Source organism: Petromyzon marinus, chromosome 37, assembly GCF_048934315.1.
Source record: "Petromyzon marinus isolate PM22_M1 ecotype Great Lakes invasive population chromosome 37, UKy_Petmar_22M1.pri1.0, whole genome shotgun sequence".
NCBI lineage: Eukaryota > Metazoa > Chordata > Hyperoartia > Petromyzontiformes > Petromyzontidae > Petromyzon > Petromyzon marinus.
Genome location: NC_133703.1, coordinates 20,218,540 through 20,238,777, shown reverse-complemented (window position 1 = coordinate 20,238,777; position 20,238 = coordinate 20,218,540).

Here is a 20,238-nt window from a genome sequence, read left to right as displayed (position 1 = left end):
TAAAGGAGGCCCAGGACCGGCTCAGATAATCGTCACCGGTGTTGGCCGTGAGCGGGAATCAAACTGGGAGCGCCTCCAGGTTCGTAGTGCGGCGCTGGATAACCGCTACACCACCGCTCCCCACGCATACAAATACAAAGACCCCCGTATAGCCTCTAAAGACTGTTAGGGCAAGTGCACACAACACACACACGCGAGCACACATTCTCTATCTCTCTCTCTCACACACACAAGAAACGGCACTCACGAACTACGGGACCCTGGTCCATTATTTCTGGCTCCACGACTCTCTGACTTCCCCCGAGTAGCAATCAAAGGCGACACGGATGGCAGTGAAGGGTCGTGTCTCTGTGAATACCCGGCCGCTCAGTGCTGGGCCCGCCGCTCTTCTCGACGCGTGAACAATGGTGAACATGCCACGGCGTTGTTGTTTTGTGTGGTGGTGGTGGTGGTGGTGTGTAGGCGGGTGTTTGTCTGTGGTCTCTCTGCCCTGTCTGGCTCTGGCCTGCCCACGCACACTCACACGCGTCCAAACATAAAGACAAAGACTCCCCCCCCACCTCCCCTCCCGTATATCCCACGCAAGGGCTGTCGGGGCAAGTGCTGCTTGCTGTCAAGCGAGCAGCGCTCGTGTCTGTGTCAGTGGTTCTTACCTGGTGCGGTGTGTAAACATCGCCACTAGGGAGACAAAGGCGGTCGGGCGTGGTGCTGGCCACTCGCCCCATCGTGTACCGTGCCGGCCTTCATAGGTGCTCGCTAACAGCACTTGCCCCTACAGTCTGTTACAGGCTATACGGGGGATCTTTGTCTTCTGAACCTGGGGTGCGCGAGATGCCCTTTTCTGGGCGTTCCTGAGACGTGGCCGGGTATTTTATATTTTCTTGAAAGGTAAATCGACGACAACACAAATGAAGTCACGGGTACGTACGGCGCAAACTAGGTGGGCTCAGCCTCGAATAAGTAACCCGCTGTGATGTGTAAACATCGCCACTTGGGAGACAAAGGCGACTGGGCGTGGTGCTGGCCACCCACCCCCTCGCGTGCCGTTCCGGCCTTCATAAGTCCTCGCTAACAGCTATGAAGCTTTTCGATTTAAAGCTTTCGTGACTGCAATGATTCATCTTCTTTGGTTCTTTCGGTAAAGTCACCACGTAGAATGAGAATAAAATAATACATTGATAAAATAAAATAACGCAAAAAAATTCTCACGACGTTGCGGCCACAACACAAGCGGCCTTCATCAGGTGAAGGGACGAGACTGTCTGAGCGCTGTCCTCCAGACAAAGAAGAGCTATGAAGCTCTTTTTTTCACTGATGTTCCAGGCGGGACGGGTAAGACCAGACTGTGGGGAGAAGTGCTGTTAGCGAGCACCTATTATTATTCAAGGCCGGCACGGCACACGAGGGGTTGGTGTTGCCACCACACAACACACGGCCGCCTTTGTCTCCCCAATGCTGATATTGTCACACTGCACCAGGTACTCAAAGGCTGGGTCGAACGAATCGGAGCGGAACCGGTTGGGATATTTGCTCGCCTCTGATATTAGCCGCGGACGGGAATCACCGCTCGGGTCACCGGATATACAGCGCACTGGGTGCGCCAACCACTGCGCCACCGCTCCCCGTAAACGCTCACACGCGTATGCACACACACACACGTATGTACAAAGACAAAGGCAAAGATCCCCCTATAGCCATAACAGACTGTTCGGGCAAGTACTGTTAGCGAGCACCTATGAAGGCCGGCACGGCACGCGAGGGGCTGGGTGGCCAGCACCACGCCCGGCCGCCACACGTGTATGTACACACATACACGTGTATGTATGTACACACACACACGTGTATGTACACACACGCAAGTGCATGTGCACACAGACGTGTATGTACACTACCCCCGGGTAGTCTCTAAGAAAGTGTTGGGTCAAGTGCTGTTGTTCAAGACACACGGGGATGGTTGGTGGAGTGAGAGCCACGCCAGACAGCCTTCGTATCCCCAACGAGTACAACAAAGGTAAAGCTCTCCACGTAGCCTTTAACAAACTGTTGGGGCAAGTGCACTTCGTGAGCATCTATCAAGGCGGGCACTGCACACGAAGGGATGGGTGGCCAGCACCACGCTCGGCCGCCTTTGTCTCCCCATATGCTGATGTTTTCTACACACCGCACCAGGTACTCATTTGAGGCTGAGCCGACCTAGGGGAGTTCCATGACCGGTGCAGATAATCGTCACTGATGTTCGCCATGAGCGGGAATCGAACTCGGGTCGCCGGCTTTCGTAGCGCAGCGCGCTAACCGCTACACCACCGCTCCCCCGAGCCCACAAGCACAAAGACAAAGATCCCCCGTATAGCCTGCAACATACTGTTGCGGCAAGTGCTGTTCGCGAGTACACGCACAGTGCGATACACATACGCACGCGTACACATCCAGACAAAGACAAAGATCCCCCGTATAGCCTTAACAGACTGTTGGGGCAAGTGCTGTTAGCGAGCACCTATGAAGGCCGGAACGGTACACGAGGGGGTGGGTGGCCAGCACCACGCCCGACCGCCTTTATCTCCCCAGTGGCGATGTTTACACACCGCACCAGGTACTCATTTCAGGCTGAGTCTACCTACCAGACGCACACACACAGGCGTCGGTTATTTGTTATGAGATTGTCCGTGGGTTACGCAACCCCCACCCCAGTGCAGGCCGCTCTCCCATCGTGCACTTTAGGGCTCGGTATATTTTTAGCTTCCCGTGCGCGAGGAACCCAGAGCGGACATTGCAAGTGGCTAGGAGATGTTAACTACCTCGCCTGGTATACAACAAGGAGGTGGTGGGTTCGATCCCGACCCTGACGCCTGCTGCTGTATATTTGGAGTTTGCGTGTCTCTCTCTCTCTCTGTCTCTGTGTTTCTGGCACTCTGTCTCTCTGGCACTCTCTATCTCGCTCTGTCGCTGTTTCTCTGCCTCTCTGTGTCGCTGTCTCTCTCTCTCTCTCTGTCTCTCTCTCTGTCTGTCTGGCACTCTCTCTCTCTCAAAAAGTCTCTGTGTCTTTGTCTCTCTCTCTCTCCGGCTGGAGCACGCATATCACACACATGTCGGTGATGTGCAGCGCGTCTTTTTCGAACGCTGGGGAGCCGGACAAGCCCCTCTCTGTACCAGCGTGGACGGCACCCCACGTGTTCACCTTCTGAAGGGCTCGCTCGTCAACGTGGCGTGCGCGATGACCACCACCACCACGTGACTTTTCTTTCGTGTTGTGCGCGCTGCATTTAGCGCCACAGCGCGTGGATATATAGCGATTATTTGTGTTGCTGGTGACTTTGTGTAATTTCATATCGGAATCGCCTCCAGTGCTGTTGCGTCTGGCGGCAATAAAAGTTGTTTAAAAGTCAAAAGTCTGTGTGTCTCTCTCTCAGTTTCTCTCTCTGTGTGTGTCTCTGTGTGTCTCTCTCTGTGTGTGTCTCTGTATATCTCTCTCTGTGTGTGTCTCTGTATATCTCTCTGTGTGTGTCTGTGTCTCTCTCTCTCTGTCTCTCTCTGTGTGTGTCTCTGTATATCTCTCTCTGTGTGTGTCTGTGTCTCTCTCTCTCTCTCTGTGTCTCTCTCTGTGTGTGTCTCTGTACATCTCTCTCTGTGTGTGTCTGTGTCTCTCTCTGTGTGTGTCTCTGTATATCTCTCTCTGTGTGTCTGTGTCTCTCTCTCTCTGTGTCTCTCTCTCTGTGTGTCTCTGTATATCTCTCTCTGTGTGTGCCTCTCTCTGTGTGTCTCTGTATATCTCTCTGTGTGTCTCTGTGTGTCTCTCTCTCTCTGTGTGTCTCTCTCTCTGTGTGTGTCTCTATATATCTCTCTCTGTGTCTCTCTCTCTGTGTCTCTCTCTGTGTGTCTCTGTGTGTCTCTCTCTCTCTGTGTCTCTCTCAGTTTCTCCACCTCCGTCGCTGCTCTGTCCCTCCTCCTCCACACGCAACGCCCAACAAGTCGCCCGCTCGACTCGGCGCAACCTCACGAGGCGGCGGCGACTCGCGGCTGGCAACCATTACGGGGTAGGCGCCAATTAGCGAGGTCGTTAGCAGTGGAAATCAAAAGGGGAAACAGAGTCAAGGGATATTAGCGAGACAAGGGGGGGGGGGGGGGGTAGCGAGAGAACATCACGGTGCAGGGGTCCCCCTCCCCTACCCCACGAGGTGTTCACCAGCCCCCCCCCTCCCCCACGAGGTGTTCACCAGCCCCCCCCTCCCCCACGAGGTGTTCACCAGCCCCCCCCCTCCCCCACGAGTTGTTCACCAGCCCCCCCCCTCCCCCACGAGGTGTTCACCAGCCCCCCCCCTCCCCCACGAGTTGTTCACCAGCCCCCCCACCCACCCCCTACCCCCCCGTTGTCGAGTCTGAATGGCGACAGCCAGCACCGCGTGTGGCTCTCAGCGCGTTCAGGAACTCAGAGCCGCGTTGCTCACTCAGCCATTTGACTGCTCCCTCTCCCACCTCTGCCTCTTCTTTCACCTCTTCTTCCTCTTCTTATTCTTCCACCTCTTCTTCCTCATCTTCTTCTTCCTCTTCTTCCTTGTCTTCTCATTTTCCACCTCTTCTTCTTCCACCTCGTCTTCTTCCTATTCTTAAACTTATTTTTTCACCTCTTCTTCCTCTTATCCCTCTTCCTCTCCTTCTTTCACCTATTGTCCCTCTTCTTCTGACTCTTCTTCTTCCACCTCTTCATCCTCCACCTCTTCATCCTCCACCTCTTCTTCTTCCACCTCTTGTTCTTCGCAGCCGGCAAGCACAGTAAAACCATGCAACGTCGACCCAACCGTGGGCCTATTTCTCCCATGCCGTAGAGGCCCTTCACTCCGAACTCCGTTCATCTGTTCGTGGAACCTTCATTGCAAACCTTGCGAGAGTAAAACATCGTGGAATGTTTCGTGTCTGAATCATTTCCCATTCAACAGCACGCAGTCTTCAATTTGTTTTAAACAGTCCCAATAATTTGTATTTGTTCAAAAGGAGGACCTTTGACCCGAAGCATCGCCTCTTATATTCATACTTTTTGTTGTCTTTTCAAGGGCCACGCGTGGTTGTTTTTCCACTGGCATGTGTTCACGAGGCGATCTTTGCCACGGTTTTTATCATGAAATAATCGATTATGGGGGAACTCACGGTACAGACACGCGGGTGAAGGGCCCGAGTGATGGGAGCTACACACCACTCGCGTGCCGGGCGATTGGCAGACTTCACACGGCGTGGCCTGGACCAGGAGATGGTGAGAGAGTGACTGAGTGAGTGACTGAGTGAGTGACTGAGTGAGAGACTGAGTGACAGTGACTGAGTGACTGAGTGAGTGACTGAGTGAGTGACTGCGTGACAGTGACTGAGTGACTGAGTGAGTGACTGAGTGAGTGACTGAGTGAGCGACTGAGTGAGTGACTGAGTGAGTGACTGCGTGACAGTGACTGAGTGAGTGACTGAGTGAGTGACTGAGTGACTGAGTGACTGCGTGACAGTGACTGAGTGAGTGAGTGACTGAGTGAGTGACTGAGTGAGTGACTGCGTGACAGTGACTGAGTGACTGAGTGAGTGACTGCGTGACAGTGACTGAGTGAGTGACTGAGTGAGTGAGTGACTGAGTGAGTGACTGAGTGACAGTGACTGAGCGAGTGACTGAGGGGTTGAGTGACTGCGTGAGTGGGCGAGTGAGTGACTAAGTCAATGATTGAGTGACTAAATCTTCTATCGAGTGAGTGACTGAGTGAGTGACCGAGTGCGTGAGTGAGTGACTGAGGGATTGGGTGAGTGCGTGAGTGGGCGAGTGACTGCGTGACAGTGACTGAGTGACTGAGTGACTGACTGAGTGAGTGACTGAGTGAGTGAGTGACTGAGTGAGTGACTGCGTGACAGTGACTGAGTGAGTGACTGAGTGAGTGACTGAGTGACAGTGACTGAGTGACAGTGACTGAGTGACAGTGACTGAGTGAGTGACTGCGTGACAGTGACTGAGTGAGTGACTGAGTGAGTGACTGAGTGACTGAGTGAGTGACTGAGTGACTGATTGAGTGACTGAGTGAGTGACTGAGTGAGTGACTGCGTGACTGAGTGAGTGACTGAGTGAGTGACTGGGTGACTGAGGAGTTGAGTGAGTGCGTGAGTGGGCGAGTGAGTGACTGAGGGATTGAGCGAGTGAGTAGGTGGGTGAGTGAGTGATTGATTCCTCCCGTCTAAATGAAGATTATGATGCGATTCCACGCTGGGTCAGACTTCCTAGAGGCGCTATAAAACCCCAAAGTATTTACAAAACCTCACGAACTAAGGAGCGCTTCATTGTAAATCCCGCTCGCTCGTTTTATATGCCCCAAAAAACGTCTAAAACTTCCTGCCAGATAAGCATCAGGGGGCTGAGACCGGCAGAGTCTAAACTATAAAAACAAAATTGATAGTCCATCAAATGCGAAGATAGGATATACACAAACAGTTATTTTTTTTTTACCACGTGGCTAAAACCAAATTCCTCGAGTTCCGTTTATCTTCGTAGGATCACGGCGGATTCCCTCGAGAATTTGAGCAATATTCCTGGACGCCTTGCGACCGGCTTGATTCGTCGCGTGGAACGCCAATTTGTGAAGCCACATGGTGGGACACGTCGTGAGAAAAAGCAAAAAGCCACAAACATCATCATCGTCATCATCATCGTCATCATCATCGTCATCATCATCGTCATCATCATCGTTATCATCATCATCATCGTCGTCATCATCGTCATACTCATCGGCATCATCATCGTCATCAGTATAATCATCATCGTCATCACACCAAATATCCACAGAGACGTTAGAAACTGCAAGGCAGTTGCCTCGTTTTCTGTAACTGCGCAATGCTTTGATGTCGTCTGCCGGCAGAGTCGCCCTTGACATAGACGAGGAGATCTCTCAGCTCAGGGGGCCTCACTCTGTGGGTAACAAACTCCTCGTTCGGACTCTCGCCAGTGACGACGACCACCGCTCCATCATCAACCAGCACCTCGACAATGTGAGCTCCTTTCCCGCTTCCTGTCACTCAAATGCCGACCCCATCAACGCTGAGGCTGCTGCTGCTGTCACGACCCCAGAAGTTCTCCACCCAGACCCAGATGAACGCCGCTGCTGCTGTCACGACCCCAGAAGTTCACCACCCAGACCCACATGAACGCCGCTGCTGCTACTGTCACTATCCCAGAAGTTCACCACCCAGACCCAGATGAACGCCGCTGCTGCTGTCACGACCCCAGAAGTTCACCACCTAGAGTCCTAGACCCAGATGAACGCCGCTGCTATGCGAACAGAGTGGAACAACGCGGACCTCCAGAACAATAAACATCTCATTCGAGACACAAACATCCTTGCACCACCACCTCCTCCTCCTCGTGGCTCTGACATTCCCCCATCAACCACCAGTGACGATTCTCTGAATCGGTCCTTGGCGTTCCCCTCCCCTAGGTCGACTCAGCCTTAAATTAGTACCCGGTACAGTGTGTAAATATCGCCACTGGGGAGACAAAGGCGGCCGGGCGTGGTGCTGGCCACCCACCCCCTCGTGTACCGTTCCGGCCTTCATAGGTGCTCGCTAACAGCACTTGCCCCGACAGTCTGTTAAGGCTATATGGGGGATCTTTGTCTTTGTCTTTGTATGTGTGTGTGCGGGAGCGGTGGTGTAGCGGTTAGCGCGCTGCGCTACGAACCCGGCGACCCGAGTTCGATTCCCGCTCACGGCCAACACCAGTGCCTTCATAGGTGCTCGCTAACAGCACTTGCCCCAACAGTCTGTTAAGACTATACGGGGGATCTTTGTATGTATGTGTGTGTGTGCGGTGACTGTGTGGCTCTTTGAGATGTGAGATGTCTGCGGTACAGATTGATGGTGGAAAGGGACCCCAAAGTGGAAACCGCGCGACCTCTCGCTCGCTCGCTCAACTTGAAGCCCTTAGGCGCGGAAGCGAATCCGTGGATTTCTCAGCCCCATCTGTCACTACACGAAGGGAACGAGGGGTGGTGGTGGGGGGTGGAGTGGTGGTGGTGGGTGGGGAGGGTGGTGCAAGGATACTAAACAATACAAACAAGAAGGGGAAAGGAGGAGGCGCGGACAAAGTAATCGATAATTAGAGAAAACACGGGCGCGGGATAAGATGCGACAGGGGGGATGAAACGAAGTCGGGCAGACACTTGGGGTTGAGAGAGGCCTCTTTCAAAGGGACGCGCGTGGTCTGAATTACCGGGTGGTTTCGATTATTATTCGGTCTGGGATATCGTCAATAATGATAATAATAATAATAATGATTGTTTAAATCATCATTTGTATTATCATCATCACGTGATGATCATGTTATTCGCGTCGTTATTATAATCACCAGCGTAATTGTTATTGTATTGACATCGCGAGAATCATCATAAATTAATTATTCACATTGCCATCGGCCTCTGTGCCTCCGATTAGCACGGTTGGCTACGTACGGTGCGAAAGAAGTTCAACATACGTACAACCTATAATATCATCGCATTAGCATATCATCATCGTATTCAGTTTTTGATACTGAACGTTATCATCATCGGCTCATTAAAACGATGTACTTATCAACGTTGTTATTGCCCTCGAATAATATAATCTCTCCGGTGATCATGGTCACCATCATCATCTAATTAGTATCGTCACGAGATCTGCATCATCCTCACAATAAATATCGTGCCGTTACCGGGGTTATGAAATCATTAGCGTCATTTTCCTGACCAACTTTCGTATTTAAGTCATCACCAGCAGTCATCATCATCAGTCATCATCATCAGAGTGGTACGAACACCATTACACTTTTCAGCAAAAGCTGCTCGCTAGCAGCACTTGCCCCAACAGTCTACGAAGGCTACACGGGGGATCTTTGTCTTTATCTGTGTATGTGTGTTATGTGTATGGATGCGTGCATCTATTGCGTATACATCAAATCTCATGTAAACCTCGCCCATGTAAAAACACACGGGCCACGCCATTAGCCTAATTGTGTTTATTTGTGCGACTAAATGTTTAGGGAAATCGCCTTTAGAATGTTTTTATTTTACTTAATTACCCCTTACAAAGAGATCGCTATTCATTAGCTGCGTACGCCCACGTTTACTCTCAACCTCACCACGAGTCACCTTCCCACATTGCCAATCCACTAATGGATGAAGGCCGCCCCCCTTTCACAGCACCACGCCGTGTCGGCCACCGAGGCTTTTGGAACCTAACCGGTGCAGCGGTCAGCTCACCTGACAGCGCCTTATAATAGCTGCCAACCCCACTATCAGTGCCCTCCCTTATTACAAACCAATTGAGACCTCATTGGTCAGCCCGTGCCCCTTATCGATCTCAACGTTTGTCCTACAAAGTCCACATGACAAGGGAGAGAAACACAAACAAATAGACAGACCGTATCGAAACAGCTGTGCGCCGTATGGACCTGAAAAATCCATTTCCGTGTACAAGAACAAGGGGTAAACCCTATGGGTTGATACAGTAGGTATGGGTTAGTGCGCTGAGCTACGAACCCGGCCACCCGAGTTCGATTCCCGCTCACGGATCAACACCACTGACGATTATCTGAACGGGTCCTGGGCTTCACCCAGGTCGACTCAGCCTCAAACGAGTAACCTGGTGACGGTGTGTAAACATCGCCACTGGGGAGACAAAGGCGGCCGGGCGTGGTGCTGGCCACCTACCCCTTCGTGTGCCACAGTGCCGGCCTTCATAGATGCTTCTCGCTAACAGCACTTGCCCCTACAGTCTGTTAAGGCTACACGGGGGATCTTTGTCTTTTGACCATACCTCACCAGGCTGGTCAAATGCGGTTTCGTGAAGGGTGCGGGAGGAGACAGGACTGGCTGGTGAAGAATGTCGCTCGCCACTGATGTTAGCCGTGGCTATGAATCGAACTCAGGTCGTCGGGTTCGGAGCGCAGTACGCTTACCACCACGCCACTGGTACACACACACACACCACAAACTCACGTAAAAAGACACAAAGATCCACCGTATAGCCTTTACCGACTGTTGGGGAAAGTGATGTTAGCGAGAAGCACCTGTGAAGGCCGCCGGCACGGCACACGAGGGGGCGGGTGGCCAACACCACGCCCGACCGCCTTTGTCTCTCCCCCCCCCCCGCGACCCCCTTTCCCGCACCGTCGCAGTTCGCCCGAGCCTCCAGCGAATCCCGTGGCCCCGAGTGTTTGTGGAGACTTCTCGCCACCACCACCACCACCACCCCCACCACCACCGCTACCACCGCCACCACCACCACCGCCACCACCACCACCACCGCCACCACCACCGCCACCGCCACCACCACCACCACCCCCACCACCACCGCTACCACCGCCACCGCCACCACCACCGCTACCACCGCCACCACCACCACCGCCACCACCACCACCGCCACCACCGACCATTAACCACCTCTGCTGATATTGCGAGACGCAGTGCCGGACTAAGCGAGTGCGGGACCTGTAGCATGATGTTTAAAAGGGTCCCTAAATTTAAAAAAAACACATATAAACATAAAGACACATACATGTTTAACTTGCACAGTAACGTAATTAGATTTTTCATTTGCTGTGCAGCCAGATAATACGACGAATCGCTAACCTGAAACACCCAGTCGTCGTTCATGAAAGTTGAAGGCGGTATAGTACTATAGTAATAGAGCAAGTGCAGATTCACCGAACCGGAATTGACTTCTTGAAAGCATTTAGCGCAGGGCCCTTGAAAGTGCGGGGCCCGTAGCTACTACACACGTAGTAGCTACAACACGTGTAGTAGTAGCTACTGCATATGCAGTAGCTACTGCATATGTAGTAGCTACTGCATATGTAGTAGCTACTGCATATGCATATGCAGTAGCTACAACACGTGTAGTAGCTACTACATATGCAGTAGCTACTGCATATATAGTAGCTACTGCATATGTAGTAGCTACTGCATATGTAGTAGCTACTGCATATGTAGTAGCTACTGCATATGTAGCTACTTGTGCTACGAGGATAATGCGGCGCTGGCGAGACGTGGTCGTTGGTTTCCCCCCCTGGAGTCCTGCGCTCACCTCCCCATTCACTTCACGCGCCTGCCAGCTGCCAAACAACGGCCTCCTTCTCCCGAAATCCCACACCGCCAAAACACAACAACACTAAACCCGAGCCAGCCTCGTTAAAGCGTTCCACGTTTTCCCAGCCCCCCACCCACCCACCGTCCCAGTCATCACGGACCACCGCCACCGCCACGCTACCCACGTCTTTCCGCGTGTTACCAATTTACTCCTCTTCTTCCCCCCCCCCCAACGCGAATACAAATGAACTCGTTTCCGACGCCGCTGCACGCCCCCGATGATTGTTAAACTCGTGCCGCGCGATGCGCTCCGTGCGATCATCGCTGCCGCGACACGTGGAGCGCGTGTGCGTGTTTGTGCGTGCTTGTACACGCGGAACACGTGGGACACGTGCACGCATACACGTAGAACACGTGGAACACGTGCACACATACACGTGGGACACGTGCACGCATACACGTGGAACACGTGGAATACATACACGTGGGACACGTGCACGCATACACGTAGAACACGTGCACACATACACGTGGAACACGTGCACACATACACGTGGAACACATACACGTAGGACACGTGCACGCATACACATAGAACACGTGGAACACGTGCACACATACACGTGGGACACGTGCACGCATACACGTGGAACACGTGGAATACATACACGTGGAACACGTGCACGCATACACGTGCACACATACACGTGGAACACGTGCACACATACACGTGCACACATACACGTGCACACATACACGTGGAACACGTGCACACATACACGTGCACGCATACACGTGGAACACGTGCACGCATACACGTGGAACACGTGCACACATACACGTGGAACACGTGCACACATACACGTGGAACACGTGCACACGTGCACACATACACGTGGAACACGTGCACGCATACACGTGGAACACGTGCACACATACACGTGGAACACATACACGTAGGACACGTGCACGCATACACGTGGAACACGTGGAACACGTGGACCACATACACGTGGAACACGTGCACACATACACGTGGAACACGTGCACACGTGCACACATACACGTAGGACACGTGCACGCATACACGTGGGACACGTGCACATACACGTGGAACACGTGCACACATACACGTGGGACACGTGTACATATACACGTGGAACACATACACGTAGGACACGTGCACACATACACGTGGAACACATACACGTGGAACACGTGCAACACATACACGTGGAACACGTGCACACATACACGTGGAACACGTGCACACACACACGCACATACATGGAACACGTGCTTGTCTGGGATTGCATCATTTCGGCGGCGTTGGCCGAACGCGAGCAAAAGAACCGTGGTCTGGTTTCGACATCTCAGCGTCTCGTCAGCAGAGTCAGTGGCTTGCTTTATTTAGCTTGTTGCTTTTTTTAAGCAAGGCACTCGTTTGATTGTTTGTATTGCCACGTTGTTACGACCGGGGGGGAGGGGGCGAGGCAATTCTTCCGCTTCCACGGTCTATGTGCGGAATTCCCAGGGCCCCGACCACAATATGTCGCCCAATATAATCACCGTGTTGATATTTGTGCTTTTGTCAGTGACCCATACAAGCCACCGCCGCTATTATTTTAAATTCCGTTTATTTGCGCTTCAACGCGTCATTCGCAAGTCTCCGTTGTTAATCCACTGCTGGATGAAGAGCTCCCCCCCCCCCCCGAGGCCCATCTCGGTCACGTGGACGTTTGTTTGACCGTACTTCGCCGTTTTACGGAGCGTTGTACGCCACTCTGCGTACTCCTGTTGCAATCATCTGGATCAACTACTTCAGTGTAAATGTACAGCTGCTCCTATACTACAACATCAGCCATAGGGTGAAGAATACAGTAGGAAGATCTGTAGATTCACACCGAGACCTACAGACTCAGCCATAAACTCACTCAAAGACCTAAAGATTCACACTGAGACCCATAGACCGTCAGATTCACACAGGCAACCATAGACTCACACAAAGACCGTCAGATTCACACTGACACCCATAGACTCACTCATAGACCGACAGATTCACACTGACACCCATAGACTTACAAAGGGACCGAAAGATTCACAGTGTGACCCACATACTTACACTGACACTGAGACCCATAGACTCACACTGAAACCGAAAATTTCACACTAAGATCCATAGACTCACACATAGACACTCAGATTCACACTGACACCCAGAGACTCACACAAAACTAACACATTCACACTGAGACCCGCAGACTGACACTGATAACCAGACTCACACAGAGACCAACAGATTCACACTGAGACCCATATAATCACACAGCCACATACAGATCCACACTGAGACCCACTGTCAATGAGACCCATAGACTCACACAGCGAACTACAGATTCACGCCGTATAGGAAAGAAAATAATAATAATAATACTAGTGTGCAATTAGAGAATACATCCTCACATGCCTGAGCTGTAATTCATTATCGATCTCAGTTTCTGATCCGCGTGATGAAGATCGATAATTAGCGGGGTAGTAATTTGTTCCTGGGGATATTCGTGATTCCCTCGTCCCAGGTGACCGGCTTCAAATTCTAACAACTGTGCGCCTCTTGAACTCTTCCCAGCTAAAATGCAAACGTCGGGCAAACGTTGAGCTAACGATGGACTAACGTTGAGCCAACGTCGGACTAACGTTGAGTCAACATTGGGCCCACGTTGAGCCAACATTGTACCAACGTTGAGCCAACGTTGGACCAACGTTGAGTCAACGTCGGGCCAACGTTGGGTCAACGTCTGGCCGAGGTTGAATCAACGTCTGGCCAACGTTGAGTCAACGTCAGGCTGACGTTGAACCAACGTCGGACTAACGTTGAGCCAACGTCGGACCAACGTTTAGCTAACATCGGATTAACGTTGAGCCAACGTTGGATTAACGTTGGGCCAGCGTTGCGTCCCCACGTTTGCACGTTTCACTGGATTGACCTCGTTACCGCCATGGATAACATCAAGAAACAAACCAATCGCCTCCCCCCCCCACCACAGACCCCGCATAATGTATCCCTCCGCATTAAAACAAAACTAATGTGGCTTTTATTATCTTCTCATCATGCCATCAGCCACCACGGCTCGCCTTCTGGAAAGTTTATAATTTGTTCAACACCAACAAAAACAAATCTACGAACCGGTTTCGACATTCGGCGTCTCATCAGCAGCAACAGCGGCAGTCAGCCTCGCCTGGACCAGCACTGGTGCCACAGATGTTTCTTGGCAATGGTCCCCCACTAGTCAGAGAATAATACACAAAACTAAACATCACACCGTTATATTTGCATTACGTGGTGGGACAGGTATGCAGGGAAGGAGGCGAATAGCCTTCTGATGTATTTGTGTTGACCAGCACCAAGCCCGGCCGCCTTTGTCTCCTCAATAATGATGTTTACACAAGGCTGAGTCGACCTAGGGGATGCCCAGGACCGGTTCAGATAATCGTCACTGGTGATGGTCGTGAGCAGGAATCGAACCCGGGTCGCCAGGTTCATAGCGCAGCGCGCTAACCGCTACACTATCGCTCCCACTGACACACACACTGACACACACTGACACACACACACTGACACACCGACACACACTGACACACACACACTGACACACACACACGCACTGACACACACACTGACACACACTGACACACACGCACACTGACACACCGACACACACTGACACACACACACACTGACACACAACAACAACAACAACCGCCATTCGCCACTAAGTGGCGGTGACGTCACCACGACGCTTGTGCCAGGCTATGTGCACCCTGAGGCCACGTGAAGTGTCGAACGCCCGCTGGCAGGAGGTCACGGGGCAGACCCAGGTACCACGGGTCTACTGACTGAGATGACTGGCTGGTGAACGACCTGTGCCCCCTACTGTGCCAACTTGCTGTGCTTTAGCCACCCGGCGCTTCGCTCGTTGTTGTGAGCGTCGCTCCTCCGCCCTCCGTTGTTGTTGGAGGGCGACTGCCTCCAACTGCCCAGTAGCATCCTTCACGAGCCTCCTCCACAGAGGCCGATCTTGACACCGCTGGTACCAGTCATCGGCAAGTCCACTCAGCTCCACGTCCTCCTGTACCACATCACTCCATCTCTTCTCTAGCCCGTGCCGCGCCCGCTTAGCCCCCTCAATCCGGCCAAACAAAAGCTGTTTCGGCATGCGGTGGCTGGGCATGCGGGCTACATGACCCAGCCATCGCAGCCTTGCCTGCCGGAGGAGCTCACCGATGGGACCCTGCCCAGATCTTTCAAGGATTTCTGAGCTCCTCGCACAATCCAGTCTGGTTAAACCCAGGATGGATCGTAGGCAGGCCAGCCTAAATGTTTCTAACCGGCGAAGATGTTCCATTAGGGGGGTCCACGTTTCGCAAGCGTAGAGAAGGGAGGGAATGACCGTGGCCGAGAAGACCTGAAGCTTAGTGCGGAGCGACAGACCAGGTAGCTTCCACACAGCGTTACGCAACCGATGAAAAGATATTGCCGCTCGACTAATTCGGAGTGAGACCTCTGCTGTTAAACTGGAGCCAGTCATAAGCACACTGCCCAGGTATGGGAAACTCTCCACTCTCTCCACAACTGCCCCATCACCGATTGGGAGTTGTGGGGGTGGAGTGTCCGATGGTACAAAATACCCAGGCAGGTGCTTAGTTTTGGTGGGGCTGATGGTAAGGCCCCACCTCTTAGTGGCACGCTCCAGTCTCAGCAGCAGCGTCTCCAACTCCTCCTCTGACTGAGCAGCTATTACCAAATCATCAGCATACATAACGTGGTTGAGCAATAGGGAGCCATCCCTTGACCGCACCCGGGCATCGATTAGCCTCCCATTATATCTGTACCATATGGAGATTCCCCCGGTACAGCTATTGAAGGCTTCACGAACTACGTGGTCAAAATAGATGTTAAATAATGTGGGAGCCAGAGGACATCCCTGTCGCACCCCAAGGTGTACAGGGAATGGCTCTGACTCCCGGCCACGTAGTTTTACCCGGGCCCGCTCACCATCATGAAGGTCCTTAATGATCGTGAGCAGAGGGTCAGGTACTCCAAAAGCACGAAGAACGACCCAGAGCCCAGGCCTACTGATGGTATCATAGGCCTTGACCAGGTCAATAAAGCAGAGATGTAGGTCTTGTTGGCATTCCCTACACCTCTGCTGTAGCAGACGGACAGAAAATATGGCATCTGTGCAGGACCGCCCTTTCCTGAAACCGCATTGACACACACACACTAACACACTGACACACACACACTAACACACTGACACACACACTGACACACTGACGCACACACTGACACACACACTGACACACACACACACTGACACACACACACTGACACACACACACACACTAACACACTGACACACTGATACACACACACACACACACTGACACACACTGACACACACACACTGACACACACACTAACACACATACACACACACTGACACACACACACTGACACACACACTGACACACACACACTGACACACACACACACTGACACACACTGACAACAACAACAACAACAACCGCCATTCGCCACTAAGTGGCGGTGACGTCACCACGACGCTTGTGCCAGGCTATGTGCACCCTGAGGCCACGTGAAGTGTCGAACGCCCGCTGGCAGGAGGTCACGGGGCAGACCCAGGTGCCACGGGTCGACTGACTGAGATGACTGGCTGATGCACCACCTGTGCCCCCTACTGTGCCAACCTGCTGTGCTTTAGCCACCCGGCGCTCCGCTCGCTGTTGTGAGCGTCGCTCCTCCGCCCTCCGTTGTTGTTGGAGGGCGACTGCCTCCAACTGCCCAGTAGCATCCTTCACGAGCCTCCTCCACAGAGGCCGATCTTGACACCGCTGGTACCAGTCATCGGCAAGTCCACTCAGCTCCACGTCCTCCTGTACCACATCACTCCATCTCTTCTCTAGCCCGTGCCGCGCCCGCTTAGCCCCCTCAATCCGGCCAAACAAAAGCTGTTTCGGCATGCGGTGGCTGGGCATGCGGGCTACATGACCCAGCCATCGCAGCCTTGCCTGCCGGAGGAGCTCACCGATGGGACCCTGCCCAGATCTTTCAAGGATTTGTGAGCTCCTCACACAATCCAGTCTGGTTAAACCCAGGATGGATCGTAGGCAGGCCAGCCTAAATGTTTCTAACCGGCGAAGATGTTCCATTAGGGGGGTCCACGTTTCGCAAGCGTAGAGAAGGGAGGGAATGACCGTGGCCGAGAAGACCTGAAGCTTAGTGCGGAGCGACAGACCAGGTAGCTTCCACACAGCGTTACGCAACCGATGAAAAGATATTGCCGCTCGACTGATTCGGAGTGAGACCTCTGCTGTTAAACTGGAGCCAGTCATAAGCACACTGCCCAGGTATGGGAAACTCTCCACTCTCTCCACAACTGCCCCATCACCGATTGGGAGTTGTGGGGGTGGAGTGTCCGATGGTACAAAATACCCAGGCAGGTGCTTAGTTTTGGTGGGGCTGATGGTAAGGCCCCACCTCTTAGTGGCACGCTCCAGTCTCAGCAGCAGCGTCTCCAACTCCTCCTCTGACTGAGCAGCTATTACCAAGTCATCAGCATAACACACTGACACACACACTGACACACACACTAACACACTGACACACACACACTAACACACTGACACACACTGACACACACACACTGACACACACACTGACACACACACACTGACACACACACACTAACACACTGACACACACACACACTAACACACTGACACACACACTGACGCACACACTGACACACACACTGACACACACACACTGACACACACTGACACACACACACTGACACACACACTGACACACACACACTGACACACACACACTAACACACTGACACACACACACTAACACACTGACACACACACTGACACACTGACGCACACACTGACACACACACTGACACACACACACACTGACACACACACACACTGACACACACACACTGACACACACACACACTAACACACTGACACACTGACACAAACACACACACTGACACACACACTAACACACATACACACACACTGACACACACACACTGACACACACACTGACACACACACACTGACACACACACACTGACACACACTGACACACACACTGACACACACACTGACACACACACTAACACACTGACACACACACACTAACACACTGACACACACTGACACACACACACTGACACACACACTGACACACACACACTGACACACACACACTGACACACACACTGACACACACACTAACACACTGACACACACACACTAACACACTGACACACACTGACACACACACACTGACACACACACTGACACACACACACTGACACACACACACTGACACACACTGACACACACACTGACACACACACTGACACACACACACTGACACACACACTAACACACTGACACACATACGGGCAGGAGGCTCGTTCTGGTAATTGCGGTGAGCTGGAGGGACGGGGGATTTGTCTCTCCCTCTCCCTTGCAGAGACGCGGAGCCTCGGGCCACGGGAATTCCTCCTCCTCCGCCGTTTAGTGAGAACAATGAGCGAGCCGTCCCATCCACTTATTTATTTATTTTATTGCCACACCGCTATTTATTTATTTATTCCCCACGTGGCTTTTTTTGCTACCGATTGAATAGTCGGTGACGCTGCTGCTGCTGAGTTGTCAGTGGCGCGCAAGCAGAGTCAACAACAACTCTAAACAGTCAACAACATCTCAAAACAGTCAACAACTCCAACACTGCGTGTCCTTAAAGGTGGCGAGATGTTAACTACCTCGCCAGGTAAGCAGGAGGTCGTGGGTTCGAACCCGACCCTGACGCCTGCTGCTGCTGCTGTATATTTGGAGTTTGCATCTCTCTCTCTCTCTCCCCGTGGTGCCGTGGATTTTCCTCCGGTTCCTCCGGTTTTTGTTTTTCCCTCCACGTTAAGAATCAACATCACCACGCGTTTTCGAGTCGTTGGCTGCTGCTTTAAATGACCGCGTGATGATAAGCCACTTGGGTTCGATCCCGGACCCTGATGATTGTAGATTTGGAGGCCACGTGGATTTTTCTCCGCGGTCCTCCGTTGTTTTTTTGTTGTTTTTGTCTCCACATTCAGAATCAACATCACCACGCGTTGAGAGTCAGTTGACTGCTGTAACATTTCGACGCGATGACGATCAACTCCGTTGAGCGATCACTTGCGATGGACAGGTCGCTTCTGAAACATAGCCACATAGCTCAGTAGACCCTACCGAGTGAAATAAAATAAAAAAAATCGCTTCGTTTCTAGCTTCTATATTAAGGGGACGAATTATCCTGCCTTAGCTGTGTTGTTTTGAAGATGTTTTTTTTTTCTCTGAAAAGGATTAAAACGCGCTTAGCTCACAATCCCTCCACTCCCCCCCCCCTCCTCCCCTGCACACAGCCCCCTCCACGATCCCCCCCCCCACCATCCCCCCTACCACCCCCCCCCACCTTCCCCCCCACCATCCCCCCCCCCCTTCATCACCACTGACCTACACCACCACCCAAATCACTCAATTAATCTCTTGGTTTAAGCTGCGACAGATGGGAGGAGATAATCGATCCTATTTGCCTAATAATTCTCCCGCCACGTGTGAACATAGTAACAACGATACTAATATTCCAAACTGAACGAAACTATTTTTATTTTTTCAACGTTTAACACGTCGGCTCATGTTAACGGGTGACGCCTCGCTTAGCTCAATGTCGCTCTTTTTTCAGAAGCGACCTGGCCACAAATGATAGCTCAACGAAAGTGGCTTTGTGGCCTGGAACATTTCAGAGCAGCCAAAATACTCGGAGACAGCGGTCCCCCTCCCAACCTTTTTGGCACCAGGGACCGGTTTCGTGGAAGACTATTTTTTTTCACGGACCGGGGGGCGGGGGGGGGGGTTCATCATTGGGTCTTTCCCACTTTTCAAAGAAGCTCTCCAGCCACGTTTTTTTTTTACTCATTGTGGCTACTTGGGGGTTAGAGCTTGTGGGCTTACCAACACCACGTCACTGAGACAAGTGTGCGCAGTGCGGGAAAGAGGCGCGGACGGAAGTGGTAAATAATAA